Source organism: Tupaia chinensis, unplaced genomic scaffold (genome assembly GCF_000334495.1).
Source record: "Tupaia chinensis unplaced genomic scaffold, TupChi_1.0 Scaffold000494_1, whole genome shotgun sequence".
NCBI lineage: Eukaryota > Metazoa > Chordata > Mammalia > Scandentia > Tupaiidae > Tupaia > Tupaia belangeri.
The window spans coordinates 1,184,844-1,190,713 of record NW_006160006.1 but is presented as its reverse complement, the minus strand read 5'-3'; the positions used below and the strand labels follow the sequence as shown (position 1 = coordinate 1,190,713).

The 5,870-nt window shown below is 44.5% G+C and overlaps 1 long non-coding RNA gene across 1 annotated transcript; it reads left to right on the top strand.

The window, feature by feature from the left end:
- Positions 1-10: 10 nt before the first annotated feature.
- LOC102496160 (uncharacterized) lies at positions 11-5,656 on the top strand. The gene is made up of 3 exons (XR_335690.2): positions 11-320; positions 1,816-2,036; positions 5,479-5,656. It is a non-coding gene; the product is annotated as an uncharacterized LOC102496160 (long non-coding RNA).
- The last annotated feature ends 214 nt before the right edge of the window (positions 5,657-5,870 follow it).

Sequence of the window (5,870 nt, the reverse complement as noted above, 5' to 3'; positions counted from 1 at the left end):
GTTAATGGCAGGCCCACATGTGGAGTTAACAGCAGAGAACATGCCATGATCAATTGATTTTTGTATCAAAAAACAATTTTGTTTCGGAAGGGCAAATCTTGTCCTCATTTCTGGCAGATCACCAACAGATAGAAGAAAGATCGAAGATCACCTAGCAAAGAGCATGTTATAAAGCTGTTGAAATGTGTCCTGGATACCGTCAAGCTCCCACCCAAGCTATTTCCTGCCCTCTTTCCAGCATCCAGCACAGCGCTAGCATCACTGAGAGACTCTCAGAGTATCTTTTGAATAAAGCAATGGCCTCACCTTAAACCCATAAGGTAGATGGCTAATAGCTTACTTAGGTTTATGTAGATAGTGTGTGATTAAATCACTCTTCAGTGGCTGCCCACTCAGCATGGATGTCTTCTATTATTACTATTATTATATTTTTTAATTAATTTAATTATTTTTTTAATTAATTTTCATATAATAGATGTATATCATGGTGGGTTATGGCATAGGGGTGCATACCGAGAAAAATAAGCAAATCAAAGATAGACCCATCTCTATCTTCTTTAGCATTAAATATTACATTATGTTGTGCAATTTGTTCATAGTTCTACTAGTTTGTAGTTTTGAAACTATGTATTAAATTTTCCATTTCAAAGTCTCTTTGCTCTAGGATGCATGCACTCACTGGAGAAACAGAGACAGAAACAGAGAGAAAGTGAGAAATTAACCCCTGGGAGGATGGCCACGTCACAGTCCCTTCTCCTCCATTCTCTTCTGAGAATTTTTGGCATGTACACACATGTGTCCAGCATAATTTTCAGATCCAGGACTTGAACTGCAGAGTCAGTCATGCGGGATCCAACACCTGTGGATGCATGCACTCACTGGAGAAACAGAGACAGAAACAGAGAGAAAGTGAGAAATTAACCCCTGGGAGGATGGCCACGTCACAGTCCCTTCTCCTCCATTCTCTTCTGAGAATTTTTGGCATGTACACACATGTGTCCAGCATAATTTTCAGATCCAGGACTTGAACTGCAGAGTCAGTCATGTGGGATCCAACACCTGAGACCTCCATACCACCTGCTGGCCCAAATTGTCCATATTTTTAACTCTGCTATGATACATCATCCTAGAGCCTTCCCTCTTGTTTACATGCATTCTCGTGTCCATTATTTTCTCATGAACCCCCTTCTACCTCCTCCACAGCAGTGCCTAGCATCTACATCCCAGTCTCTATTTCTGTGCTTCCGAGTCCTTCGGTCTCCACCACAGAGTAGGGACATTAGGTGTATGTGGAATGGGGACATACGGTGTTTGTTTTTCCTAGTCTGGTTTGTTTCACAGGGTGATTTCCCAGTGTGAGCAGTTGGTCACCTCACTCAGGACTCTTCCCTGATAAAGCAAATGTTAGGGTACGTCTTCTGGCAGATGCAGGAATAGATGGGTATGTTCAGCCATGGCTGGACTCTGGTCTTTCTCTCTAACACCAATAACCACTTATCAGTTACTGCTGGCTTGGATTCATCATGAGATTCTTTTCTATATTTTAACTTTAATAACTTTGTTTTAGTTGTGATTAAAATGAACCTTTAAACAGCATTTGAACAAAAGTATTAATTGGTTGCATGCCTGTATATTGTAATAAAGCAATAGTAACCATTATGAAAGACCTCAACATAGAAAAGGGGGGAATACGAAGCAGCGTCGGTAATGAATAACTTTAATTTACCCTTAGCACTGAAGTCCCTGTCAACCACGAAAAGAAAGTGCACATTTTCCCTACTTAACATTATTATTCTTGTCTCACCTGCAACCTAGGTTATAAAACTTTAAAAGTGAAAAGTTTGAAGCTGCATTCAGAATTCAGGAAGATGCAGTATAAACAGAAGAAGCAGGTAGGTAGGTTCCACAAACAGGCACACGCACTGGCAAGCTGACATGTACAAATATAGACACCAACTAAAGAGGGCTGCAAGGAGAGAACCGTGTCGGCGCTGCTAAATTATTCATCACCTGCTCTGCAGAGTGAACACTATCAGGTAATGATCTGTAATTATTAATAAATAATTTAAGCTTTTAATAGCTCTGAAATGAAATGCTTAATTGCATCACAACATAATTAATGGAATTAGCTGCAATGTTAAAGATGAGACTTTTTTTTTTTTCTTCCATCTTTCTTTTTCACATTTTCTTTGCTCTGAATGCTGGTAACCTAGCGAATAAACAGGGTGATTAAACTTGAAGTGTGTGTGTGTGTGTGTGTGTGTGTGTGTGTGTAAGAGAGAGAGAGATGTACGTTTCAGCACAGGGATGTGTGTGCAGTTTTGTTCTATGAGTCTTCACATCCAGGGTATCTCAGGTATGGAGACATGAGCTTGACCAGCCTGTGTCTGACAGCGGCCCTGGCAGTGATCGCCCTCAGCTCGCTGCGGTATCTTGTTCAGGGCGTAGAGAGCTCTCACTGTGCTTACACCTTTGTGATCAGCACAGGAGAGAGGGCCGGAGAGGAAGAGGGGAGTGGTAGCTACAAACGCAAACAGGGTGAATTCCTGGCCCTTTGTTTTTGGCCTCCTGCAGAGACAGGCTGTACTTTTTAAAAAATTATTATTTTATTTTAACTTTTTATTATTATTGTTATCATCATCCAATTCAACCAGAGAGAGACAGAGAGAGAAAGTGAGAAAGGAAGCCTCCAGGCCCAGGACTTGAACCATGGTTGGCCATGTGGGAATCCAGCGCCTTTAACCACCACACCACCTGCCAGCCCTAAACAGGCTGTAGTTTACAAATGTTTTAGTAGAACTGCTCCTAATGGAAACCGGGATCATGAAGATGGAGATTGGTTAATAAAAATTGAGCTTTGTGAACCCCAATAGTTCGTGGTGCTCCAGGTCCCACCCAGCGCCTGAGTTCATTAACTCGGTCACCCTAGGACCCTCAGTGGGCCATGGAACTTGAATGCAAGTACTCCTTGCCTTACACTGTGGGTTGACATCCCTATAAATCCATTGTTAGTTGAAAATGTCATAAATTGAAATGCATTTAATATGCCTACCTGGGGCTGGACAGTGTCACAGCAGTGAAACCAAATGCTCTGCAAGGCAGACCCACATGGGAAGGTTCCGGAATTGTTTCTGGATTACACCAGGCATGACACGCCTGTGACCTGGGGCTGGCTGAGGCTGGGGTGAATGACAGAGTTGGGACTCTGTTGGAGCTTCTCTCCTCACTCCCTTATTGAAATAAGTCAATAAACTTAGCAAAAAATGTCCAACCTATAGCTGGACAAAATCATCCAACACAAAACCTTCTTTATAATAAAGATCTGGCAAGCTCATGTCATTTATTAAATGCTGTACTGAATGCGGAAAACAGAACAGCTCCCTTCTGCTGCCCAGCATCCCAAGAGAGTAGCATATGGCATATTACTACCAGGGAGAAGGTCAAAATTCAGAGATGTAAGTGTGGCTTCTACTGAATGCATACCACTTTTATACCATCATGAAGCAAGACATATTTTGTCTTGAACCATCTTAAGTCTGGGACTGTCAATATACCCACATTATCATTGGGCTCCCAGACCTTCTCTACCTTCCCTTCTTCCTGGGAGTCTAGGTTTTATAAGCTTAAGGCTTATAACCCTTAAGCCTCATCAAGCCTTGGAAGAGGTCTGAAAGGAAGGAACACGAGAATACGCAGCTTTGGGAGGAAAGGTGCTACTTACCGGGAATAGGAGAAATCAGACAGGGATAGGCAGCACAGCCCGATGAGCAAGGATGCCACTAGGCAGGGTGGAGGGAAACAGGAGCAGCAGACAAGGACGGCAAGCCTGCTCAGAGCAGCGTTTACATGCGCCATCCCTATGCACCATGTTCTGTGCCACAGGATCGTCTGGGTACTTTACAGACATGTACTCATTTAGTATCTCAATAATCCTAAGGGAGAAGTACAATCACTACCCCTGTTCCCACTTTACTGAAGAGGACACTGAAGCAAACTCAGTTAAATGGTTTGCTCAGGGTCACACAGCTATTCAGCATTGGAATGAAGCTTTGAGCCCAATACGTCTGGCTCCAGCATCCACTCAGTTGCCTCTCTGTGCTTCTCAGCTATCCTGACCTAAATTTACAAAAGAGATAATGAGAAGCTTATGGTCGAAACTTTAAAAGGCTTGCTCAAGGCTACTATGCAATTCTACCTAAAGGTAGGTTGGTCTCCACTCTTCACCCCAGGTGGTCGTGTTCTGCATCCACACGCTATCTTCCTGTATTCTCAGAGTGGAGGAAATGCACTGCTTGGACATGTGGCTCTGGATGTGGCTCTCGTGTGCATGTTGATCAATGAGGAGGCGGTGGATGTGACTTGAGAGAGACCTGGATGCACCTGTGTGCTTGGGCTTACTCTCATTGGGTTGCCTTTCTCCATAGCAGACTATGTCTCAGGTAACCACAAGTTGAGGAAGTTGTAAGACATGTGGAGCCAACCTGGATGGAGCCCTCTGCTCGAAGCGATTTAGCCAAGCACAACACAGATAGGTCGTGCTCCAGTGACCCACAGATCCATCGCCTAAAGCAGAGCTACCCCAGCTGACCTGCACACCAGTGAGCACAGCCGTGAAATCTTACTGCTAGATGCCATCATGACGTTGTGGTTGTTTGTTATGTAGCATTATTGTTAGGTTAGCTGACTAATACTGTTCTACCATCCCACCCTTAGGCGTTCTTACATATGGACACTTAATTCTTTTCAACATTACTTATAGTTTGATGCCAAGGCAGCTTCAAGATAAGTTCCCAAGCTCTTATTCCAACCAGATGGCTCCCCTCAGGCACTTCGGTATAGAAATTCTGGAACAATCAGCATTCAGTAGAGTTGAGATGCAAATCCGTCTCCTGACTCAGAGTCCTAGATTTTAGCCACTGAACTAAAGGACCCATCAAATATGAATGAACCCAAAGCCAAGTTCCCTGTGCAAGCGCCTGCCAATGGCTGCAGGCAATGGCCCTCTGCTCTGGATTCATCCATCCTGCCTCCAAGCTGCTTGCTATTCCTCCTTTCCCCTCATATTTTTCCCAGAGCCTTTATTTGGTTCCACCGTTGTTTCTCATTCTTCCCTTCCTCCTAAAACAGACAATCCAATTTAAGATAACGTCCCCATCTTTGGTCTCAGTACCACTTCTGAAACACAAATTCCAGGATCCCCTCTTTACCCAAAACATATCTGTTGGTCTCAGGTAAGAAGCATTCTTGCCTGTGAACCTACTCTGGGTTTGGTATCTTTTTCATCTGGGGAGAAGGATGAGATCATTTTGGGTATAGGACAAAGCCCAACTCAGACCCAGCGTCTATGCAGAGTATTTATCACATAGACAACTGGACTGACGACCTATATAGGACCGAAAGAGCCTTGTGCCAGACAATAATGGGATAGGGATGTTGGGGAGAAGCCAGGACAGAGAACCTAACTGAGCAATGTTGCAGGAGTCCAGAAGACCTCACAGCTAGGTGCATCAAGAGCCAGGAACCAAGATGCTGGATTCAGAGTCCGGAAGACCAGGGAAGGAAGCGTGGCTGGCACGTGTGAAACTGGGCTGAGAGCACTGCCCCATTGCCAGTGGTCAACCTGCTCAGGCTAGAGAGGAAACAGGGCTGGCCAAGGCAGAGGCAAAGGTGAGGATCAGACCACCTTGTGGCAAAGACCTTGCCTCATTTCCAAGCTGGCTGTCACCCTGGTTGATGACAGAGGCTCAAGGTGAGGATCAGACCACCTTGTGGCAAAGACTTGCCTCATTTCCAAGCTGGCTATGTTACCCTGGTTGATGACAGAGGCTCTTCTGGGTGAGTTAGACCACCAACTCTAGAGGCACCTGCCT